Raw genomic sequence first — 23,087 nt, 5'->3', positions numbered from 1 at the left:
CTCTTAGTTTCACTGATTTTTCTTTTGTCTTTTTAGTTTCTATTTCATTTATTTCCACTCTGGTCTTTGTTATTTCCTTCCTTCTACTAATTTGGGCTTAAGTTTATTTTGAAGTTGGCTTTTTTCACTCAGCATAATGACTTTGAAATTCATCCAAGTTGTTGAGTGTATCAGTAGTTCATGCCTTTTTATTGCTTAGTAGTATTCCATTGAATGGATGTAACACTGTAATCCATTCATCTGTGGGAGGACATTTGGCTTGTTTCCAGTTTGATGATTATGAACAAAGCTGTTACAAACATTTGTATACAGGTTTTCTTGTGAACTAAGTTTTCATTTATCTAGGAGTGGATTGCTGGATAATATGGTCATATGTGTGTATTTAGCTTTAAAAGAAAATGCCAATTTTTTTTTCAGAGTGTTGGTATTATTTTGAATTCCCATCAACAGTATATGAGTTCCAGCTGCTCTATATCTTTGTCAGCATTTGATATTATCAGAATTTTTAAAAATTTTAACCAGTCTAATAGATGTATAGTGATATCTCATCATGGTTTTAATTTTCATTTCCCTTATGGCTACCGATATTGACATTTTTAAATGTTTTTATGTCATCTTTATATCTTTGGTGAAGTGTCTGTTCATACCTTTTGCCCATTTTTACTGGATTGTTTGTTACTGTTGCATTTTGAGAGCTCATTATATAAAAATTGTGGATACTAGTCCTTTGTCAGACATATGACTCACAGATTTTTTTTTTTTTTCTGAGTTTGTGGCTTATTTTTCCACTGTCTTTTTTTTTTTTTTAAGATTTTATTTATTTATTTGAGAGAGAGAGAGAGCACAAGAGGGGGGAGCGGGAGAGGGAGAAGCAGACTCCCTGCTGAGCAGGGAGCCCGATGCGGGACTCGATCCCGGGACTCCAGGATCATGACCTGAGCCGAAGGCAGTCGCTTAACCAACTGAGCCACCCAGGCGCCCTTATTTTTCCACTGTCTTAAATATCTGTCACAGAACTAAAGTTTTACAGTTTGATAAGGACACTTATCAATCTCTTATTTTATGTCATGTTTATTTGGTGTTATGTTTAAGAAATTATTGCTTATGTCAGGACACAGAGATTTTTTCCCCATGTTTTCTTATTGTAGTTTTATAGTTTTATGTTTTACATTTACATAACAATCTATTTAGAGTTAATTTTTGTATGGGGTTGAGGTTTAGGCTCATTTTTTGTTTATGAATAATATGAATTGTTCAAACACCATCTGTCCAAAAGAATATCTCTTTTTTCTTGGAATGTTTTTAAATTACAAAGTTGAATCTAATTTCTGTCGTTTCAGGTTAAAAAATTAAAACTGTAAAATTTTTATTACATGGAATTAACATATTTAACAAACTTGAAATTTGGTTCCATCACTCAAAAGAAAGTATTTGTTCAATTCTAAATATCATATATATTATATATATATATATATATATATGTAGAACCATATTTTGTGAAGATTTATGTCTTTGTGGCAAGAAATATAAAATAATTTTAAGGATTCTATCTTAATTTTATATAAACTACAAAAGAAAGTGGGATTATTTTTTTTCTGTCTTAAAATTCTGCTGAATTTAGTATACAGTTACCAGTGTCCAGTTACTCAGTAGCAGTGTTATTTTCTCTTATTTTAAATCCTCCACATTTAAAATCTTTTAGAAAAATTTCAATTGAAATAATTTCAGATTTATTTTTGCTGTTTATTTTTGTATGTACATTATCAAAAGAGTAGAGATTTAATGACCCCTATAAAGCTCTCTTTATAATAAAATGAAGGTTGTTGTTAATTTAAAACTTTATTTTTCCCCTCAAAATCTGGCCTATACTTGATAACTTTTATTTTTTTATAAAGCCACAATTTACTGTGAAGTAAAAGAAGAAATTTCTAACAGAATGAAATTATGGGGAAACACAGTAAAATGATTCTTTTATTTGCCACTGTTAATTTTTAGAATTTATGTGGAATTATCATGTCAGGCTATAATAGAGAATTAAATGTTTCATGTAATAAAATTTTAGTTTATATTAACAAATGTATTATATTAGTAAAAATGATGTGGACTCAAACAGATGGTCTGGAAATCTTTCTATGAAGGTTAAAGGATTTTAATCATTAATGATTAAGGAATAAAAATACATGTAAGCTTTAAAAACATTTGAAGTGCATATATACCTGGTAAATGTATATATTGGTTGTATACATATAAGCTTCATTTTTTTTTTTTTGGTTTATGGTTTCTTTTATTACCTCCTTTTTTATTCTAAATTTTTTCTAGGGTAGGGACTGTTTTCTTTGTTCTCCTTAACCTTCCACATCTTTTGACCCAACCACACGGTCCAAGAAGTGCTGTTCATTATAATGCAGTTCCTTTCAACAGTGTTGACCTGCGATTTTTAAAATAACAAAATATAATACCAATGTTCTACTGCTTTCATTTCATTTCAAGCAATGTTTCATTTGCATCACTGCATTAGCACATGATTAAGCTTTTTGATTTTTCTTCATAAGTTGAAGTTTTAATATATTTTGTTTAGAAAGAAGGTTAATTGTTATGATGTTCCGTATTACTGCTTTTCACGTTGAAGTGTAAGAAATTCCTTTCATTTGATCATATTAAAAAAATTTGTCATTTTTAAGATGTTCTTCATGTAGACTTAAAAACTAATTATGAAATTTGACATTCCTTATAGTCCAGTATTAAATTGGTATTAGATGGCACATTTGTGGTCAAAAAGACCAAGGTGAATATAAACAGAATCTCATTATATATGTCTAATTTATTCTCAGCTTGGAAGAGCTAACTTGCCTTTTGTTTAAAAATAAAAGTGAAGGTATATGATAGTAAAGTTATTTTTACTTGGCCATAATTTTTTATTTCAAATTCCTTAAATTTGCAAAAAGGTTTTGGAAGCCATAAGATTTTTTTAAATCTGCTTAGGATTTTCTCATTGAAAGACTGTATATTTTCATTTGTTTATTAAAAAGAAAAAAAATATTTAATGCCCTTATTTACCTTTAGAGCAAGTGAGCTCAAAACTAACTAGTGGTAACCCTCTTCCACCCCCTCCCCCACCTACCTCAGCAGTATAACATCTTTCTCTCATTATTTTTGTGGTATAACTTGAAGTTTTTCAGGTACTTTATAGTTAGGAATTATAGTGCTATGTTTTTTTCATTTTGAGATCTACATACATAGCATCACTAAAAATAATAAATCTACTTAAGTTTATGATGCCATTTTATTAAGGATATCTGTTTCATATTAAAAGTTCTTCAGTGATTTTATTTTCATATTTATTATATCCTAGAACCTGCTCCCAAAAGAAAAAGAAAAATGCTCTTTAGATGCTGGAGATATTTGAAAACTGTAAATCAACAAATTCCAATAAATAACTGTTTCACCCTGATACTTGTGTGATTAGATTTAGGAATTTGCTGTTTAGTAGGTTCCTATTGTGGAAGAGAAATCTCTCAGGCATGAATTGATAGTCCAGATCCTTTGAGGTCTGTCTATTCTGACCTATGACCCCTATTCTTACAAGGTCAACATCTGAGGGCAGGAGATTAAGGCAGTTTAAAGACCGGAATGGTAAATGGAATGGAAAAATTAGCCAGCACATTTTGGGTGCAAAACATCAAAGTCATCAAATAGTTTGCTTATTTTAAACCTGGCTTATGGGTGTAACAAGCTAATTTTACTGTTTTTGTTGGAATCAGAAAAATTTAGTAGCCATAATTGAAGATTCTATTTAATAATAAATTTTAACTGTATAGTACAAATTAAGTTCACCAAGCTTAACATCAAAATATCAGAAAATACAAAAATAACTTGTCAGTTTCAACACATTTTAGTCTTGTGTCCAGTTTGAATATTTAGTTTAAATTTAAACTGGAATAACATTTACTTTAGCTTTTACTACAAAATAATTTTAGTTTATCAACAATGTTGAATAAAATGTATGTGCACCTATATTGGCTGATAATTGGAAAGTGACAGGATTTAGTTGTAATTATATACTGTTGACTTTTAAGAAAAATGTATTTTTAAGTGGTAGTGGTAGAAAATAGAAGAAAGTAAATTGGTCAAGCAGAGACAATTTCTCCTTTGTCTTTCTTAGACTTTGGTCTTTTATCTTTTACTTTTCCCTCTTAAAATGTTCCTTTAATTGTGTTTCATTGTAATTGCAAAATATAGACTTTAAATCTTAGTTACTATGTTTTGGTCCCTTGTAAACAATTTCCCACCACACTTTATTTCACATTTGTTTGTATCCTGGACAGCTGTGGATTTGCATCTTCTGCTTCCTACTAATGACTGGCAAGAGCTGAAGTTGAATAACTGAACTGTTGCATCAAAGTTTCCATTCATCTATATAGTGACTAAGGGCATTAGTAAAACCAATGGAATACCCACATTCCCTTAATTCTTAAGCATTTTTTATTCTACCCCAAATTTTCCTTATTTGTAGACTTAATTTTAGGGTGGTTTCCCAAGTCCTTTCTTCTTGTGATTATTTTGCCAGAGATCTCTTAATGAGGCAATTATAGTTGTTTCCTTCATTCACATTATCTTAGCAGATGCTCTCCCTGCTGTGACCTCTGTTAAGACTGGGCAGACAATGTGCCATTCTCAGCACCCTGCACAAGACATTGTGTGGGGCTGAGCTTCCTTTGGTGCTGCATAGGTCTCCCCAGATGCCTGATGAGAATGGGCAGAAGCCAAGTGGCAAATCATCACAAATTTTAGGTTGATTTTCTGATTGCTGTTTTATTCTAAGCATAATAAATAGTAAAGTAATGCAGAAAAAAATGTTCCAGAAGCAACTTTAATGACACTTCAAATAGAAATTGTGGGTTTAACAAGTAACTTTATATGATTTTTCTTCCTTTAGACTGTGGTCTTGGTGAAAGTGAGATCAAATATTCATAGTATGGTTTCAATATAAGAGTTTATGAGAATTGCCTAATAGTTCAAAATTTGGAGATCTTTTCAGAAAAGGAAATTAATTTAGCCTCTAATACTAAGTATGTATATTTTTAATGAAGATATGACATTCTTCAGAGTATCACTTTTAAATTTATAAAACATAAATCATCATGTTTATATCCACTATGGTATCCACTGTGTTTCTGTGTGAACTCAATAAGGACTGATTAAGATGGAGACTAATCAACCAAAAATTTCCATTCTTTACACTGCTAAATCCCTCCAATGAAATACTAGTCCTAAGCCCCAAGCCCAAGTAACAATCCAGGGAATTACGAAGTTGTTAGCAGCTTTGAGCTAGCCTTTCTTTATTCTCCATTAATAAGGAAGTACAAGTCAAATTTTGTTCTGATGAATCTGAAGAGCCTATGCAAAGGTTCTTTCAAATTTATACTGGAATTTTAATTTTTTGAAATTTGGTTAAAATAAACAGATTGAGAGAACTGTATTCATACTATAATGAGATTTTCTTTTATTGGTATAAATAGGATTACCTTATTTTTATTATTATTTATAATGTATAAATTTTAATCTGCTTGCACTTACCAGTAAAAAGTAGTAATTTAGTAAATCAGGTTCTATTTTAGTAAAACCAGATTCATAATAAGTTTTAACATAAAGTAATGTTTTTAACATATACATTTTCACATAATGAAGGACTGTTTTTAAAGTGTAAGTCCTTTGCATATAAGCAGAGAATAAATATTTAATTTAGAAAATGTTTTGTAAAGGGAAAATTTTCTTGCCATCATCTTAAAGAAAATCTCAAGTCAAACAAGACTTCAAGAATTTTGGCCTCTAAAATTTTTAAGTGTAGTCTTGTCTTTTGTATGATTATTTTAAATATATGAGTTAATAAAGAACAAAACCCAGGTCTTGTTTTCCTTCCTTTTGGGAGGGAGTTAGTGTTGACTCTTAGTGGCTATGGAAGATGTTAAGAATCCCTAGAAATGCTAAAAATTTTACTTAGCCTTTCCATGAAGGCTAAAAATATTATCTATAATTTTTTATAATTATTTGTAAAGCTCTGTCTTTCAAAAATCATATGCTAAGGACAACTGAATTTTATAGCTCTTTTCATTAATTGGGAAAGCAGGATATGGTTATAGTTAGAGGAGCTCGGTTGCTGTATGCTAAATTTGAACCTGGGTTCTTTATACTGAGCCTGCCTCCTCATTAGCCATTCTGCACTGTCACAAACCAAAGCTTATATGAATAGCAATTTTTTAACAGGACCATTGTATAAAACTGCTGTTAAGTCAGTTTCCTGCTTTTTCCTATTTGGCTGACACAAGACTGTGTTCCCCGATTTAAGCATTTGCTTTTAGTCCCCTCAGTTTTAGTAGCCCATTTAGAGTCCCTTCTTGGGTTTATTATTGATAATACTGGAGGTACTACCAATGCAATAAGAAAAGAAAACAAAATTGAAAATCTAAGGATTGAAAAAGAAGAAATGAAATGCTTTGTTACACACAGCAGTAGGATTTTATATCCATAGTTATTTACAGGAAAATTAGTGGAATAGTTGGAATGAATAAATTAATTTAACAACATTGCTGGTTATAAGTGCAGTACAAGAAAATCAAACTAAGAACAACTGAATATCAGAAAAAGAAACAATTGAGTATCAGCAATGTCAAAACAACGCAATCTGTGTCTGTCTGTTAACCATGTCTGACCATGGTGACCCTTCAAGAATAGTGGCTTCTGCCTCATTTTTGCCCTCCAAATCTTATACAGGTTTCTCTTTTGGCTAACTCCAACCTGGAGCCATCCAGAGAAAGAGATTCTGAGAAACATAGTTACCAGTCATAACCAAATTGACATACAACAGTCTAGCATCAGCAGTATAAACAGAGTTAGAAAATAGAGTGGGAAAAGATATTTGCAATGTATGTAGTTGATAAAGAATTTAATATCCAAAATATATAAAGGACTACAAATAAAAAAGAAGTAAAAACCCAATAGGAAATGAGCCAATAAACAATAATTTATGAAAAAGGAAAATATTCAATAGACAAAAAGACACTTAACATTACTAATTTAAATGGGATACTACTTTGCTCCCATTAAATTAGCAGAAATTTCAGTCTGACAATATTGTGAAGAATGTTATACAATCCTGGTGGGACTCTTACTTGATACAACACTTTATTTATTTATTTTAAGATTTTATTTATTTATTTGAGAGAGAGAGGTGGGGGTGGGGGAAGAGGGAGAAACAGACCTCTCCACCAAGCCGCAGACTCCCCGCTGATCACATACTGAGCCCAAGGCAGATGCTCAACCATCTGAGCCACCCAGGTGCCCCGATACAATACTCTAGAGAGCAAACTGACAATATCTGGTAGAATCAAAATTGTTTATTTCCTAGGACATTGTTTTCAAACTGTGGGTTGGGGCCCATTAGTTCTTTATATTAACTTGGTGGGTTATAGCATTATTATTTTTTAATGAAATATTACAGAATAAAAATCATCATAATACATGGTATGTAGTAAAAGTAATTGTTTCATGAACTTTTTGGGTCGTGCTGTGTGTGTGTGTGTATGTGTGTGTACTGAATCATAATGCAAAATGTTTTCTCAGTGTGGGTCATGGTCACATGTACACAAAGAAAATTTTACAAAAATGTTTATTGCAACATCGCTTGTAATAGCAAAAAAAATGGAAACAACCTAAATGTCTATTAACAAAAGAATGGTTAAATTATAGCATATTCTTAGGTGATACAGAGTTAAAGTGAACAAATTCGAACTACCTTTATTAATCTGGATAACTTTTTTTAAAAAGCCTGCTATAATGTTGAATAATAAAGCAAGTTGCAGAGTGATTCATGCAATATTATTTCATCTTTACTAATTTTTAAAAAACTACCAATGATAATGTCTAAGAATCTTCTATGTGTGGTAAAAGTATAAAAACATGATAAACCCTAGTTCACAGTAGTGCTTACTCTAGGGAGGCAGAGAAGAAAATAGGATTGGAGGAGCATAAAAGCTGTGTTGAACCATTTTTTTTTTCGTTATTTTGTGTCCTTCAGTACCATTCCATACCTTCCTTTTGATGTTTATTCTTAGGTATTATAATTTTGGAGACTATTGTGAATGAATTTTTTCCTTTAGTTTTACTAGTTCTTGCTACTATAAAGAAGAGTTATGGGTATGGGGGATAGATAGCTTTGACTCTTTTAAAATACTTATATCTTAAAAAAATAAAAAAATACTTATATCTATTCTTTCATTTTCTTTTCTTATGGAATGGACTAGAATTTCCTAAACAATTTTGAATAATGCCACTGTCAGCAAGCATCCCTCTTCTAACTTAATGAAAATGGCTTTAACATTTCAAGTTTAATCTGTTTGCTATTGCTTTTCAGTAAATAATCATCATGTTTAATTGCTTCCTTTTTCTTTTGCTTAGAGTTACTGTGGATGGCTGCTGGACTATATCAAAAGTCTTAAGCATCTATTGACATAATTTGTATTTTTCTACTTTATTGATAAAATGAATTACATCTGTAGATGTTATGAAGTTGAACCATTCTCATATACCTGGGGGGGGAGCAAAACCCTTTTTAGTCAAGATGTGCTCTGATGTATTTAGTTTGATAATTTTATTGGCCATACACATACTTGGACTTTTTAATGTGTTTTCTGCATCATGCTTTATTAGTAGGGTTATTCTAGCTTTATATATTAGGTAGTTTTCTGTCATTATGTTGTGGAATAATGTAATAAACATAATTAAAGTAATGAACTCCAAAGTGGAAAATCTACACTCCAAGGATGGACAAGATAATAGATTCAATTTCTTTATATGTGAAAAACAAATCACAACTTGTTTTTATATTTATTTACTTTATACTTTTTGTTTTATAATATATACTAGAGCATATCTAATTAATAAATACAAACAAATAAACATATATTGGGATGATTGTTCAAAATGTTTTACTGAGGGGCTCCTGGGTGGCTCAGTTGGTTAAGCGTCTGCCTTTGCTCAGGTCATGATCCTAGGGTCCTGGGTCCCTCTCCCTCTACCCCCCAACTTGTGTTTGCTCTCTCCCAAATAAACAAATAAAATCTTTAAAAAAATGTTTTACTGATAAGTATGCATGATCAAAATAATTTGGAACCCACAGCTTTGAAAGGGGATGATAGAACTAAGCTGCAGAACATCTAAGCCCTTTGCCTTTTGTATATTTCCAGAGCCTTATCTCATCTATTAGGTTTTTCTGCTTCCTGTTAGGTCATATATGGTATGTTTTGCTGGGCAATCATTTACTTCCTTTAGATTTCTTGTTTCTTGCCATAAAGTGGCAATAAGTTTCTCATGTTCTTTTAGTTTCTTCGATATATGCAAGTGAACTTTAATAATCCCTAGCATTTTACATTTCTGTTTTCTCTTGTTCTTCCTATTTAGGTTTCTCATGGATTATTAGCCTTTTCAAATAATTAGCTTTTATCTTATGTATGTTTTCTGCTGCTTTTGTTTGTTTTCTTTCTTTTTTTTTTTTTACTTTCAGATCTTAGCTGTATAAAGTCCTCTTTGTTAATTTGGTTGTATTTTTCTATTTTCCTAAGTTGAATACTTAGCATATTTCAGTCTTTATTTTCATAAATAATAAGGATTTTTTAGACCTTTTCCTTTAAGAAAAACTTAACTGTATTGTTACACAGGTTTTGGTATGAATTTCTACTTATTTTCATTATTTTCTAGATAATTTAAAATTTCAGTTTAAATTTTCACTTTGCTTCAAGGGTTATTGTTTTTCATCTGACTGGAGATAATGTGGTCCCTAATCTTTCAGGTGTAAGTAATATGAGCCAACTCAATGGCTTAAGGCAATTATTCTCAAGCATGGTCCCTGGAGCAGTGTCAGCATCACATGGGATCTTTTAGGAATGCAAATTCTCAGGCCTCATCCAGACTTATCCCACGATATGGATCCCAGCAATCTGTTTTGTTTTATTTTGTTTTTAACAAACCCACCAGGTAACTTTGGTGTACTCTGAAGTCTGAGAACCACCGGCATAAGGAGGAAAAAAGGAAATGTATTGACTCACATAATTTATAATTCCAGGAATTAGAATAGTTTCACATACATATAGATTTGAGTGCTCAATCCAAATGCCAAGGGGGATAGAATTAGGAACAATTCCAACAAAGGTTTATGATTGATTTTATCAATCTAAACTATAATGTAACCTTTAATTTGCTAGACTTGAGTCATTTGCCCAGCCCTTGAGCTGAGGGGTGAGGTGAGCCCTATCCAAATGATAAGGATTACAAGTAGGGGAAGGAGGACTTTTGAAAGCAAATTAAGGTGTTATTATGAAAAGATATATTCGATGAGGTCAGGCAAATTAACTTTTGTTCATAAAACAGAACTACACTGAAGAAGCCAGTATACAAACTGTTTCTGCTTTCCAACAACTCGAGGAATTTGTGCCATTATGTAAATGAATGTGTTACTTCCTTCACTGAGTAAGTCTTGCTACAAAAACAATGTCACCTATACTAAATATTCATTTCTTAGAAATTTAGAAATTATCTTTTGTTACTTGTTTATGTGTTTCTTCTTTACTTGTTTCCTTTTCTCCTTCTGGAACTTCTGTTATTCAGCTGTTAGTGCTTCTAAACTGATCTTTGTTTCATTTTTCTCTCAGCTGTTCCATCTCCTTTTTGCTTTTTGTTATAAGATTACTCTTGAACTTCCAGAATATTGAGTTCTCAGGTGTGACTATGTCCTGTCACTGTTTTTTTCTATTCAGTTTTAAAATTTGAAATCATGTTTTTAGTTCCAGAGAGCTTTTTTTGTTTCCTGTTCTAATCTAATTCGTTTACATTAAAATTCTCTTCAGAGAATTTCAGTCGGAGCCACATTTTCTAAAAAGTGTATCTTTCTTCCCTAGGTTACATTGTCCCTATGAGTTATTGTTGTTTTCTCCAGTCATGGTTTTTCTTCACTTAACAAGAATATAGACCTGGCTTTTAGTGTTTCTTGGGCAGAGGCAAATCTCTGAACTGTGGAAGGTATAGTTTCTGCTCTTCTGAGCTGGCTGTAAACGAATTTATCAAACCATGACCCTTCTGCTAAGGGAGATAGGAGGATGGAGGGATGGATGGCCAAGGAAAGAACCTCTCTGTATCTTCCTCTGTTCACTGAAGAATATATTCCATTTACCAAAGGTACAAAAAAAAAATGAAAGCACTTAGGGATAAAGCTTAATAAGAAATATGCAGGACCTAAGTGGAGAAAACAAAAACTATACATTGTTAGCATAAAAGAAAAGTTGCGTATATCTAAACACATATATGAAGTCTATCCTGGGGTATGTTATCTTCGTGTGTATGTGTGTGTGTGTGTGTGTGTGTGTGTGTTGTTGAAAACGGGATTTATTTTGTGTTATTTCTATAATCTTTTTTTGAAATAGGATTGATTTATATAATTTTATAACTAGTCACCTTACTAACTTCTTTTATTAATTTCAATAATTTTTTATGTATTTGTGGTTTCCAAGGTATAAAATATTTCAACTACAGATAATAATTTGGCTCATCTCTAATAATTTTAGGCATGTCCAATGTTACTGCTTTTTCATTTGGTGAGTTCTTTCATTTTGTTTCTGCCTTTGTTTCTTACTTAGCATCTGGTGATCTTATGAATATTGATCTATATTTTTTCTGGTTTATTTCTTTTAACTCTTAAATCCATCTGGTGATCTTATGAATATTGATCTATATTTTTTCTGGTTTATTTCTTTTAACTCTTAAATCCATCTGAAATTTAATTCATAACTTTATGTAACATGAAGCTTTATTCTGAGTTTTCTTATACTCTGTGTCTTGTTTGAGCTCTTTCCGTGATTTGTGAAATCCTTTTTGTTATATAATGATTTCTTCTGTATAATACTTCTAGTATGTATGCTTCAGGACTGTCTAATTTTGCATACTTTGTCTTATTTTTTCTTCCACCAGTTGTTTTAATTTTTATATATTTGTAATACATTTTAGTACCTGGAAGACAAATCTCCCCTTATTACGTTCTAAAATATTTTTGTAGCAATTCTCACTTATTTTTCTGAATGAATTTAAAAATCACTTTGTGAAGTCTTCCCATCAGTGCCAAAAGAATTCCTTTGGTATTTTGATAGAATTCAAGTTATTTTACTCATGGAATTTCTGTGGTACAAGAATCCTAGTTTTGTAGTTTGTAAATCTGAGTACAGTACTATAAATAGAAATTTTAATTTTTATAATGAAGCCATAAATCTAATCATATCTGTAAACTATTACTTCATATAGTTTGATCTATTTTCATACTCTTAAGAGTTGAATTAATGTAGTCATTGCAGATTATTTTAACAGCAACAGTTTAGTATCTATTCATATTTGTTAAAAAATTTACCTCTGATATTTAATATTTTATAACTGGGTAATAAGCAAAATTTAGATCTATGATGTGTTAGAAAGGTATTGTCAGGGAAGAGGAAAATAATGCTACAGGTATATATATTTTGAATAGTCTAACAGACTATTAAGAGTAGTAATAGAAAAAGCAGATAAATAATCTCATCACAGACTAAGAAGAAATATAAGAATACCTGAAGGAACTCTTTGTTCATTCTACATATATTTTATATAGGTGGGCCTGTTTAATTAAATTCTGGGTAACCATAAATCCACTTTTTAAAAATTATATTTTCTTTAAAAATTAAAAAACTGTCATGTCTGCACATACTTGGACAAGGGTAAAAAAATTACTTATTTTTTGGCTCAGGAAGGAAGTGTTTGATGTCCTGTAGTGTATGGCCAAGCTGCTTTTGGAAGTCCAATAGGTAGGATACTGAGCAAAAACTGGCCAGAACTCAGAACTATAAACTTGACCATGTCTCTCTCCTAATGAGCAATATATGATGTGCTATCTAATACCACTTAAAAAAATATATATATCTGAAGCTTAGATATTCTTTTTTCCATGTAGTGTTTTCATTCTATTTTCTGAAATGGCATTTTTCATAATTAGTAATTTTAATTGGTACTAAATGATTTTAAAATGTTTTAAAATCACTTTATATTATATATATTCAGGCCAATTATAGGCTTCATTAATTTTCTTAAGATTTTTTTCTTGTTTAAGTCAGACAGATCACCAAAATATCTGAGAAATGTTGAATTTGGTACTTTGTTTTATTAGGAAATTAAAGGCATGGTATAAAATACTTAAAGACTCTCTTACAAATGATGTTTTAAAAGGCATATGAGGCTTACCTAGGCTAAGTAAGTATATCTAAAAGAAAACAAATACAGTTGTATTGGAAAGTTGTTGAGGGGGTAAAGCTTAAAAGTCCTTAGCACAAAAAAAAAAGTTCTGTACCTATATATTGTGATGAATGTTAACTAGACTGATTAGTGATCATTCACAATATATACAAATACTGAATCATTATTTTGTATACTTGAAGCCAATATAATGTATATGAATTATATCTCAATTTTTTTTTTTAAAGATTTTATTTATCTGACAGAGAGAGAGACAGCAAGAGAGGGAACACAAGCAGGGGGAGTGGGAGAGGGAGAAGCAGGCTTCCCGCTGAGCAGGGAGCCTGATGTGGGGCTCGATCCCAGGATCCTGGGATCATGACCTGAGCCGAAGGCAGACACTTAACGACTGAGCCACCCAGGCGCCTCCGATTGTATCTCAATTTTAAAAAAGGAAAAAATGCAGTTATTAACAAATAAAAGAAATAGGCATCCAGGGGACAGCAGTTATAACTGAATTGTTAAGGAATGTTGTATTCTAGCTTTGTTCAGTTCTCCCAAAGGACTTTTTTAAAGTTTCAAAGAAGTGTTTGTACTAGAAAAAACAGTAGGCCATTAGACCTATGATCTGAGTTTTTTTGACATGTAAAATCCATGAGGACAGGATCTGATCTTCCTTATCAATGTGTTTGTCTAGGTCCAAGCACCTAGTGTGGTATATAAGTCCTCAGTAAATGTTTCTTGAATGAAGTAGCTCTGACCTTGGGCAATTAACTTTCCCTATGCCTCAGTTCCCTCATCTCTAAAATCATTAATTCCACCAACTTTTGTTGCTTATCCACTGTGGGTCAAACACTGTTCTAGGTACTGAGCATATAGCAGAAAATGAGGCATATAAGGGTTTTGCCATTCTGGAGCAAACATTTTAGAGTTTGAGGCAGATAGACAAACAGATATACAAATAAATGCATAATGTAAAGTCAGGTAGTAGTAATTGCTTGAAGAAAAATACAGCAGGGTAAGGTGCCAGAGGGCAACAGTAGGACTGGTTTAGTTCACGTGGTCAGGAAATGGCCTTGTGGAGATGATATCTGAGCAGAGACCTGAATGAAGAGATAGAACAAGCCTTGTATAGCTCTGGGGAAAGTGATTTCTATTCAAAAGGCAAGACCTATGCAAAGATTCTGAGGCAGTAATGAATTTAGCCTGTTTGAGGGGCTGCAGGCCGGCTGGTAGGGAATAAAGCAACTGATGGGAGAAGTGCCAGATGATGGCTGAGAAATTAGCAGGGGCTGCATAGTATAGGGCTGTGGAGGCCATGTTATTTATGAAATTTGAAAAACAGGCCTTGGTGAGGCAGGAACAGAAGCAGAAAGACTCGTTTGGAGGCTGTTACAATAATGTAGGCAGGTAAGAGGTGATGATGACTTGTACCGGGATGTGGACTTGGAAAGATGTCACTTCTGGATATAATTTGACTGAGCCAACAAGAACTTTTGTTCAACTGGATATGAAGCATGAGAGAAAGAGAAAGATTAGGGTGACTCCTAATTGCTGGTGTGAGCAGTTGGGTGGAGGATGGTATAGTTTACTGAGATGAGGATGGGGGCAGGAAGAGTTGGAGAGTCAGGAGTACTGTTTTGGACATACTAATTTTGACCTGACTCTAGAACAGAGATGTCAAGTGGATATTTAGGTGATTCTTTCTGAAGCTCAAAGTAATAGTAGAGACTAGAAATCTAAATTTGGGAGCCGTCAGTGTAGTGACGGTATTGAAAGCCATGGGGATGGATGACAGCACTTTGAGGACAGAAAAATTTAGAAGTTGAGATGAGAAGGTACAGCTACAGGCACCTGGGTGGCTCAGTTGGTTGAGGATCCAGCTCTTGGTTTTGGCTCAGGTCGTGATCTCGGGGTCGTGAGATCCAGCCCCATGTCAGGCTCCATGCTCAGTGAGGAGTCAGCTTGTACCTCTCCCTCTACTCCTCCCCCACTTGTGCTCTCCTTTCTCTCTCTCTCTCGAATAAATAAATAAATAAATAAATAAATAAATAAATAAATAAATCTTTTTTAAAAAAGAAAGTACAGCTAAGAAAGAGTGGGCATTAAAAAAAAAAGAGTGGGCAGAGGGGAGGAAAATGAGGAGAGTGGTTTGTCAAAAGCCTTGTCTCAGAGACAGTGCTTAACTGTTGATAACACTGCTGAGAAGGTCAGATGAGAAGCAGCTATTTGGTTTGGCAGGATCGGGGTCAGTGGTGACTTTAACAAAGGGGTATTTCTCGTGCTTATAGGTAAGAGAATTAGATTAGATGACTACTTCCTTAGTATCTAGCAAGAAAAGTCTCTTCACTATTCATTTTTCTGTATATGCTATATAGTCTTTTATTCTTAAATTGGGGTGGGGGGAGAAATTGAAATCAAAACAAAGTATTATCATTTAAAAGGTCATTGGATTAGATGATTTTTTCCATATCCTGCATCTTTCAGATTTCTGGTGTTGATATGTAAATTTTCTCAAATCATATATGTATATACATAATGTTTCATTTAAAAATAGTAGCTCTATTTTATATGCTCACAGTAACCAACTATCCTTAAGATAGCATATATTCCTATTTAGCACATATTCCTATATATAAACACATTCCTTTCTCCAACCCCTTAGTTTATATGCAACTGATAACAAGTGTATATTCTTTTTTCATGAAGGATGGGATACTATAACATACCTTTTTCCCCTTGCTTCTTTCTCAATTTGTTTATTTTTTTAAGATTTATTTGAGAGAGAGAGCGAGCATGTGTGCGCATGCGAGTAAAAGAGGGGAAGAGGGAGAGGGAGCAAAGTAGACTCCCCACTGAGCTGGGAGCCTTCCGGGGGCTCCATCCCAGGACCCTGAGATCATGACCAGAATGGAAATCAAGAGTGGACGCCCAACTGACTGAGCCACCCAGGCACCCCTCAGTTTGTTTATTTTTAAACAAACTTTTCTTATAGAGGCAATACATGAACATTATTAAAACTTAAAAATATACCACAAGCCAAAAAAGGGAAAGGATCATACTCTCATCAGAGTACCAATGCGAAAACTTTAGTATGTAGTTTTCTGGATCTTTTTTCTATCCATGTGTGTGGGTTTGCATAAGTATGTATTTGCCAAAATGTACAGTTCTTTTATAATCTGCTATTTTTTTAGTCAATAATACGCAGTAGTCCAGAGGTAATACAGTCTATTTATTTCTTGTCTTTTAGTGGTTCCCTTGAAATCCTACCATGCTTACATAAATTAACAAAATGTTCAGTTAGTCCACAACTTAACTAAGACCAGTATTGAACACACAAGTATATCCCTACTGTTTATTTTACTGACCATTCCATTTGGTTGGTACCCATGGTGTAATAGTTGTTAAGTATTTTTAGTATTACTTCATTAGTTCTGTTGATTCATTTCCATCAAACAATAATACATAGAATATTTGAAGGCCTAGGAACCTCCTCCTCCAAGCGTATAGGCTATGCTTCACTTTATGCTTTTTAACTTTATAAATAATTAGTAGTAGTAGTACTACTAGTAGTAGTGTCAATCATTGTTACATGCGTATCAAACTGTATACTCACTATTCTTGCATGTTTGAATTTCATTCTGCAATCATTTTCCTTTTTCCCAATATATACCTTTTTAAATTTTCTTTTTTTTTCTTAAAGATTTTATTTATTTATTTGACAGAGAGAGAGATAGCGAGAGAGGGAACACAAGCAGGGGGAGTGGAAGAGGGAGAAGCAGGCCTCCCGCGGAGCAGGGAGCCCGATGCGGGGCTCGATCCCAGGACCCTAGGATCATGACCTGAGCCGAAGGCAGACGCTTAATGACTGAGCCACCCAGGCGCCCCCTTTTTAAATTTTCTATAGAGACATCTGTTTGTGGTAAATTCTGTTGTTTTTATCTGAATCAATCTTTATTCTACTCTTGTTCCTAAAAGCTAGTTTCACAGGATATGCGTTTCTAATTAACAGATATTTTCTCTTAGTATTTCAAGATATTATTATGATTCCTGGTTTCCATTATTGCAGGTTAAGGTGTCTGCCATCACCTTACTTGCTATTTTTTCTTTTGCAAGTGATCTTTTCTCTCTAGCTCCTTGTAAGATCTTTTTGTCCATTTTTACTTATCCTCCTTGGCATATGTAATCCTCCCTCTTTATATATATGTTCAAGTCTTTTATCCCTTCTGGAAAAATTTCAGCCATCATCTCTGCAAATAATGCCTCTCTCTCTATTCTTCTCTGTCTCTCTCACTCTCACACACACATGCACGTGCACACACACACACACACGATGTATGTTAGACATTCTTACTTTATTACTGATGTTTCCTAACTTTAACATTTTTAATCTTCTTATCTGTCTATGCTGGTTCATGTAATTTCTTTAGATGTATTTTCCAGTTCACTAATCCTACCTCTAGCTGTGTCTAAGTTGCTATTTAGTAATTCCACTGAATTTTAAATCTCAATATCATTTTAATATCGAATAGTCCTGTTGAATTTCATATTTTCAAGTGTGCATGGGTATTTTTGCTGGTCTCTTATTGGTTGTTATTCATTAATGTGACATCTTTTATTTCTTTAAAAACTTTGTCTCTAGCTATTTTATAGTTTGTTTTTGACAATTCCAATAATGGTTTTGGAAGTCTAAATCTCTAGTTTGTTGTTTCTGCTAACCCTCACCTCATAGTAGTTTATTTCTTAGTATCTCGTGATCTTTGATTATGAGCTCATACATATTTGATTATAATTTATGGAAATAGTGCTGGCCTAAGTTGAGAAGACTTTTCTTTTGAAGGAATTGCGTTTGCTTGTGCCTGGAAATAGGAGTTTCCATAGCCTTGACCACTGTAACTAATTTCAAGGATCCCTGCCTTGGTGTGGAAGTGAGTTTAGATGTTGCTGGCCCCATGACTCAGTCTAGTCACCTGTTACAATACTAATATTATCATTCACCATTAGGGTACCCCTGCCTCTCCTTCCTCTAACTTTGCCTCTAGGTTTATTTGAGGGGGCTAATGCCGTTATTTTCTACAAGCCCAGCAGTGCATGAAAATGTGTGTTTTAGGTACCTGGTGTTTTTTAGGTACCTAGTTGGTCATACTGCTGGAAGCAGTTCTTAATGTTCTCTTCAGCTGTTTCTGATCTTTTTAAGTTATTCATTAAGCTTTTATTTTTTATTTTTTAAAAGATTTTATTTATTGGGGTGCCTGGGTGGCTCAGTCGTTAAGCGTCTGCCTTCGGCTCAGGTCATGATCCCAGGGTCCTGGGATCGAGCCCCGCATCGGGCTCCTTGCTCAGTTGAAGCCTGCTTCTCCCTCTCCCACTCCCTCTCTCGCTGTGTCTCTCTCTGCCAAATAAATAAATAAAATCTTTAAAAAAAAAAAGATTTTATTTATTTGAGTGAGAGTGCGTGAGCACAAGTGGGGGTGAGGAGGGGCAGAGGGAGAGGGAGAAGCAGACTCCCCACTGAGCAGGGAGCCTGACATAGGACTCGATCACAGGACCCCAAGATCATGACCTGAGCTGAAGGCAGATGCTTAACTGACTGAGCCACCCAGGCGCCCCTTGTTGAGTTTTTAGTTTCAATTACTTATTTTTTCTATTTCTAGGCATTTTATTTATTTATTTATTTTCTTTCTTTTCTTTTTTTAAATCTGCTTGGTGATGTCTTAAGAGTCTTTGCTCCTGACCATATTTCCATATCCTTATTATTTAAATTAATGGTTCTCAACCAGCATGGTACCATCACAAAGAAGGTGTTTGGAAATTGGAGGGGGAGATTTTGGTCATTTCCCCTACAAATGATGATCAGTGATAGGAAAGGATAGTTACTGTTGTGTAGGAATGCTAGATAATTTGGTGAGTTTGGATAAAATATACATCCATATAACAAATACAGTCATCAAAACAGAATATTTTTATCATTCCAGGAAGTACCCTGTGCCTCTTTCCAACCAGTCTCTGCTTCCTATATGTAACTACTCTTGATTTCTGTCCCCATAGATTTCCTGAACTTAACATAAATGGAATTAATCATGCAGTATACACTTTTACATCTAGTTCATTTTTTTTTAAAGATTTTATTTATTTATTTGATAGAGAGAGGGAACACAAGGAGGGGGAGTAGGAGAGGGAGAAGCAGGCTTCCCGTGGAGCAGGGAGCCCGATGCGGGGCTCGATCCCAGGACCCTGGGATCATGACCGGAGCCGAAGGCAGACACTGAATGACTGAGCCACCCAGGCACCCCGCATCTAGTTTATTTTACTAAACATTTGATTATGAGATTAATGTTGTTGTGTGTATTATTAGGTCATTTTAATTTTAGTTAGAGTGTAGTTTTTAATATGAATCTACCACAATTTATATATCCATTTACCTATTGATAGACATTTCATCAGTAGTGTGTTGTTATCATAAATAAAGGGGCCATAAACATTCTTATAAAAGTCTTTTTGTAGACATGTATTTTTATTTCTCTTAAGGAATTACATAAAAGTGGAATCGCTGAATTATAGAGTAGCTTTCCATACTTTATAAGAAACCACCAGTTTTTCTACACCAGCAATGTTTAAGAGTTCAAGTTGTTCCATATCCTCCTCAGTATTTAAAATTTCAGTGTTTTAGTTTTAGGCTTCTTACTGATTGTATAGTGAGTGCTATTATTACCTTTTGGTTTTAATTTTCATTCCCATAATGATGAGTGAGCATCTTTTCAGGTACTTTAAGCCATTTGTATTTCTCTTTTGCTTGTTTTTTAAATTGAGTAGCCATTTTATTACTGAATTATGAGAATTCTTTAGAATACTAGATACAATTTCCTTGACAGATAATGTACTGAGAATATTTTCTCTGTTTTATCTTTTTCCTCTTCATACCAGTCTTTTGATGAGCAAAAGCTTTTTAATTTTAGTAAAGTCTAATTTATCAATTTTTTAATGGTTGGTGATTGCTGTATTCTCTCTAAGCAATGTTTGCCTACCTCAAGGTTATGAAGGCATTCTCTCATATTGTTTTTAAAAGTTCTGTAGTTTTACTTATGTTTAGGCTGTTACTCAAGTTAATTTATTTTGATATGTGGTCTTAAAGAGGATGAGGTTCATTTTCTCCCCATAAGTTTATCTAATTTTTCCAATGCCTTTTTGATGAAGATTTTCTTTGTTTCATTGATTTACCTTGGCATCAGTTGGCCACATAAGGTGACATGTTTATGGGTTCTGTTCTCTTCTCTTATATTTAACCAACTTTTCTCTCCTAACACCAATACCACACTGTCTTTTTTTTATTTCCCTACACTGTCTTATTTATTGTATCTCAGCTGGGGGTGATAGTGCATTGTAGGGGATATTTGGCAATGTCTGGAGGAGACATCTTTGGTTGTTAGGACAACTGAGGAGTGGTGATGCTACTGGCATCTAGTGAGCAGGGGCTAGAGATATTGCTAAAAATCTTATAATGCTCATGGCAGCCTCCATAAGAATTATCCTTCCTAAAATGTTACAGTGCTGAAATTGAAAAACCCTACTGTACCTTTACATTAAGTCTTGAAATCATGTAATATCAGTCCAACTTTGTTTATCTTTTTCAAAATTGCTTTGGATATTCAAGGTGCTTTGCATTTTTATAGATTACAAATGAACTTGTCAACTAGAAATTTGATTGGGATTGCATTTAATCTATAGAATAACGGTGAGAATTTACATGTCAAGAATGTTGAGTCTTGGGGCACCTGGGTGGTTCAGTCGTTAAGCGTCTGCCTTCCGCTCAGGTCGTGATCCCAGGGTCTTGGGATTGAGTCCCACATCGGGCTCCCTGCTCAGCGGGAAGCCTGCTTCTCCCTCTCCCACTCCCCCTGCTTGTGTTCCCTCTCTTGCTGTCTCTCTCTCTGTCAAATAAATAAAATCTTTAAAAAGAAGAAAAGAATGTTGAGCCTTCAGATTCATTAACCTAATACATAACCATTTATTTAGGTTTTCTTTTCTTTCTCTCAGTAATGTTTTGTCATTTTTAGTGTAAAAAGTCTTTCATATATTTTTAAAATTTATTCTTGAGTATTTTATGCTATTGTATATAATCTTTTAAAATTCTTTTTTCTATTTGTTGCTAGTGTATAAAATACAATTGATCTCTTGACTACTATATTTAGCTATTAAATCTATTATCTTTTGTAGATACTTTATGATTCTACATGTTAACAATTATGTCTGCAAATGATTTTCCTTTTCCTTTTCCATCTTTATGCCTTTTATTTCTTTCCTTTATTTATTTTTTTGGCCTACAGCACTGGCTAGGGACCTCAGTAACATATTTAGAAATGGTGAGAGTGGATATCCTTGCCTTCACAGTCTTTAGGGGAAAATATTGAGTATTCACTATTAATTTTGATGATAGTCCTTTGTTAGGTTAAAGAAGTTTTCTTCTGAGAGTTTTTAATCATGAATGAATGTGCATTTGTCATGCTCTTCCCTGTAGGTACTGAAATGACCAGATGTTTTTATCTCCTTTATTCTGTTAATATGATGAATTTCTAAAATATTTTGTTTTCCTGGAAGTATGTCTTATTTATTTCTAAATGTAATTACATTGTGATCAGAAAATGTATTTTATAGGATTTCAATATTTGAAATTCATGGAGACTTCTTTTCTGTCCAAAGCTGTTACTCTATTCTGGACAATGTTCCATGTGCACATGAAAACAATACATATTCTGCATATATTGAGTGCATTGTTCTGTGATGTCTTTTAGTAATAGTGTTGCTGAAATTGTCTATATTTTTACTGATGTGTGTGTCTACTTGTTTTATCAATTACTGAGAAAGAGTTGTTAAAATCCAACTGTAATTGTGGGTTTCTCTCTTTTTTTGGGGGGGGGTTCTGACAGTATTTACTTCTTGTTTTGAAACTCTGTTGGTAGCATATTAGTTGCATTCACAGTGGGATTATTATGCTTCCTGATGGATTGACCCTCTGCGTTTACAAAATTTCCCACTTCTTCTATAATATATCTCATCTTGAAGTATCTTTTGTCTGATACTAATATAGCCACACCAGCTTTTTTGGGATTACTGTGTGCATGGAGTACTTTATGTTTCCTTTTAATTCCAATGTATCTATGACTCTATATTTAGTGTGTCTCCTGTAGTCAGGATATTGTTAGATCTTTTTAAAAAAGATTTTATTTTTATTTATTTATTTGAGAGAAAGAGGGAGAGAGTGAGCATGAGCGAGGTGAGAGGCAGAGGGAGAAACAGACTTCCCCGCTGAGCAGAGAGGCATGTGGGGCTGCATCCCAGGACTCTGGGATCATGACCTGAGCTGAAGGCAGACGCTTAATGACTGAGCCACCCAGGCACCCCAGATCTTTTTTTTAAAATCAAACCTGACAATTTCTACTTTTTAATTTGAGAATTGAGTCTGTTTGTATTTAATTATTGACATACTTAGATACAAGCCTACCAGTTTGCTATTTGTTTTCTATTTTTCTCGTTTTTCCCCTTCCATTCTTCATTTTGTGCCTTCTTCTTGGTTAATGATGTTTCATGTGCTATAAAATGTGTTAAGAACCTTAGAAAAGTATAATTTATTCACCCCATGTCATCTTTTGTGCTATTGCATCATATACTTACTTCAACATTAACTTATATATCCCACAATTTAGCGTTGTTACTTTTGTTTTAATATTTATCTTAAAAGTACTTAAGAGTGGAGAATAGATAACTTTTTATGTTTAGGTACATATCACCCA

At 33.4% G+C, this 23,087-nt stretch overlaps 1 protein-coding gene and 1 pseudogene across 1 annotated transcript in view; one reads left to right on the top strand and one right to left on the bottom strand.

Annotated features, from left to right (window-relative positions):
• Positions 1-23,087, top strand: part of LIN28B (lin-28 homolog B) — a 120,819-nt gene that overhangs the window by 75,431 nt on the left and 22,301 nt on the right. The window lies entirely within an intron of this gene.
• Positions 1-23,087, bottom strand: part of LOC116634673 — a 33,113-nt pseudogene that overhangs the window by 9,737 nt on the left and 289 nt on the right.

The sequence above is a fragment of the Phoca vitulina genome, unplaced genomic scaffold (genome assembly GCF_004348235.1).
Source record: "Phoca vitulina isolate PV1807 unplaced genomic scaffold, GSC_HSeal_1.0 scaffold9, whole genome shotgun sequence".
NCBI lineage: Eukaryota > Metazoa > Chordata > Mammalia > Carnivora > Phocidae > Phoca > Phoca vitulina.
This window is presented reverse-complemented; position numbering and strand designations above follow the sequence as displayed.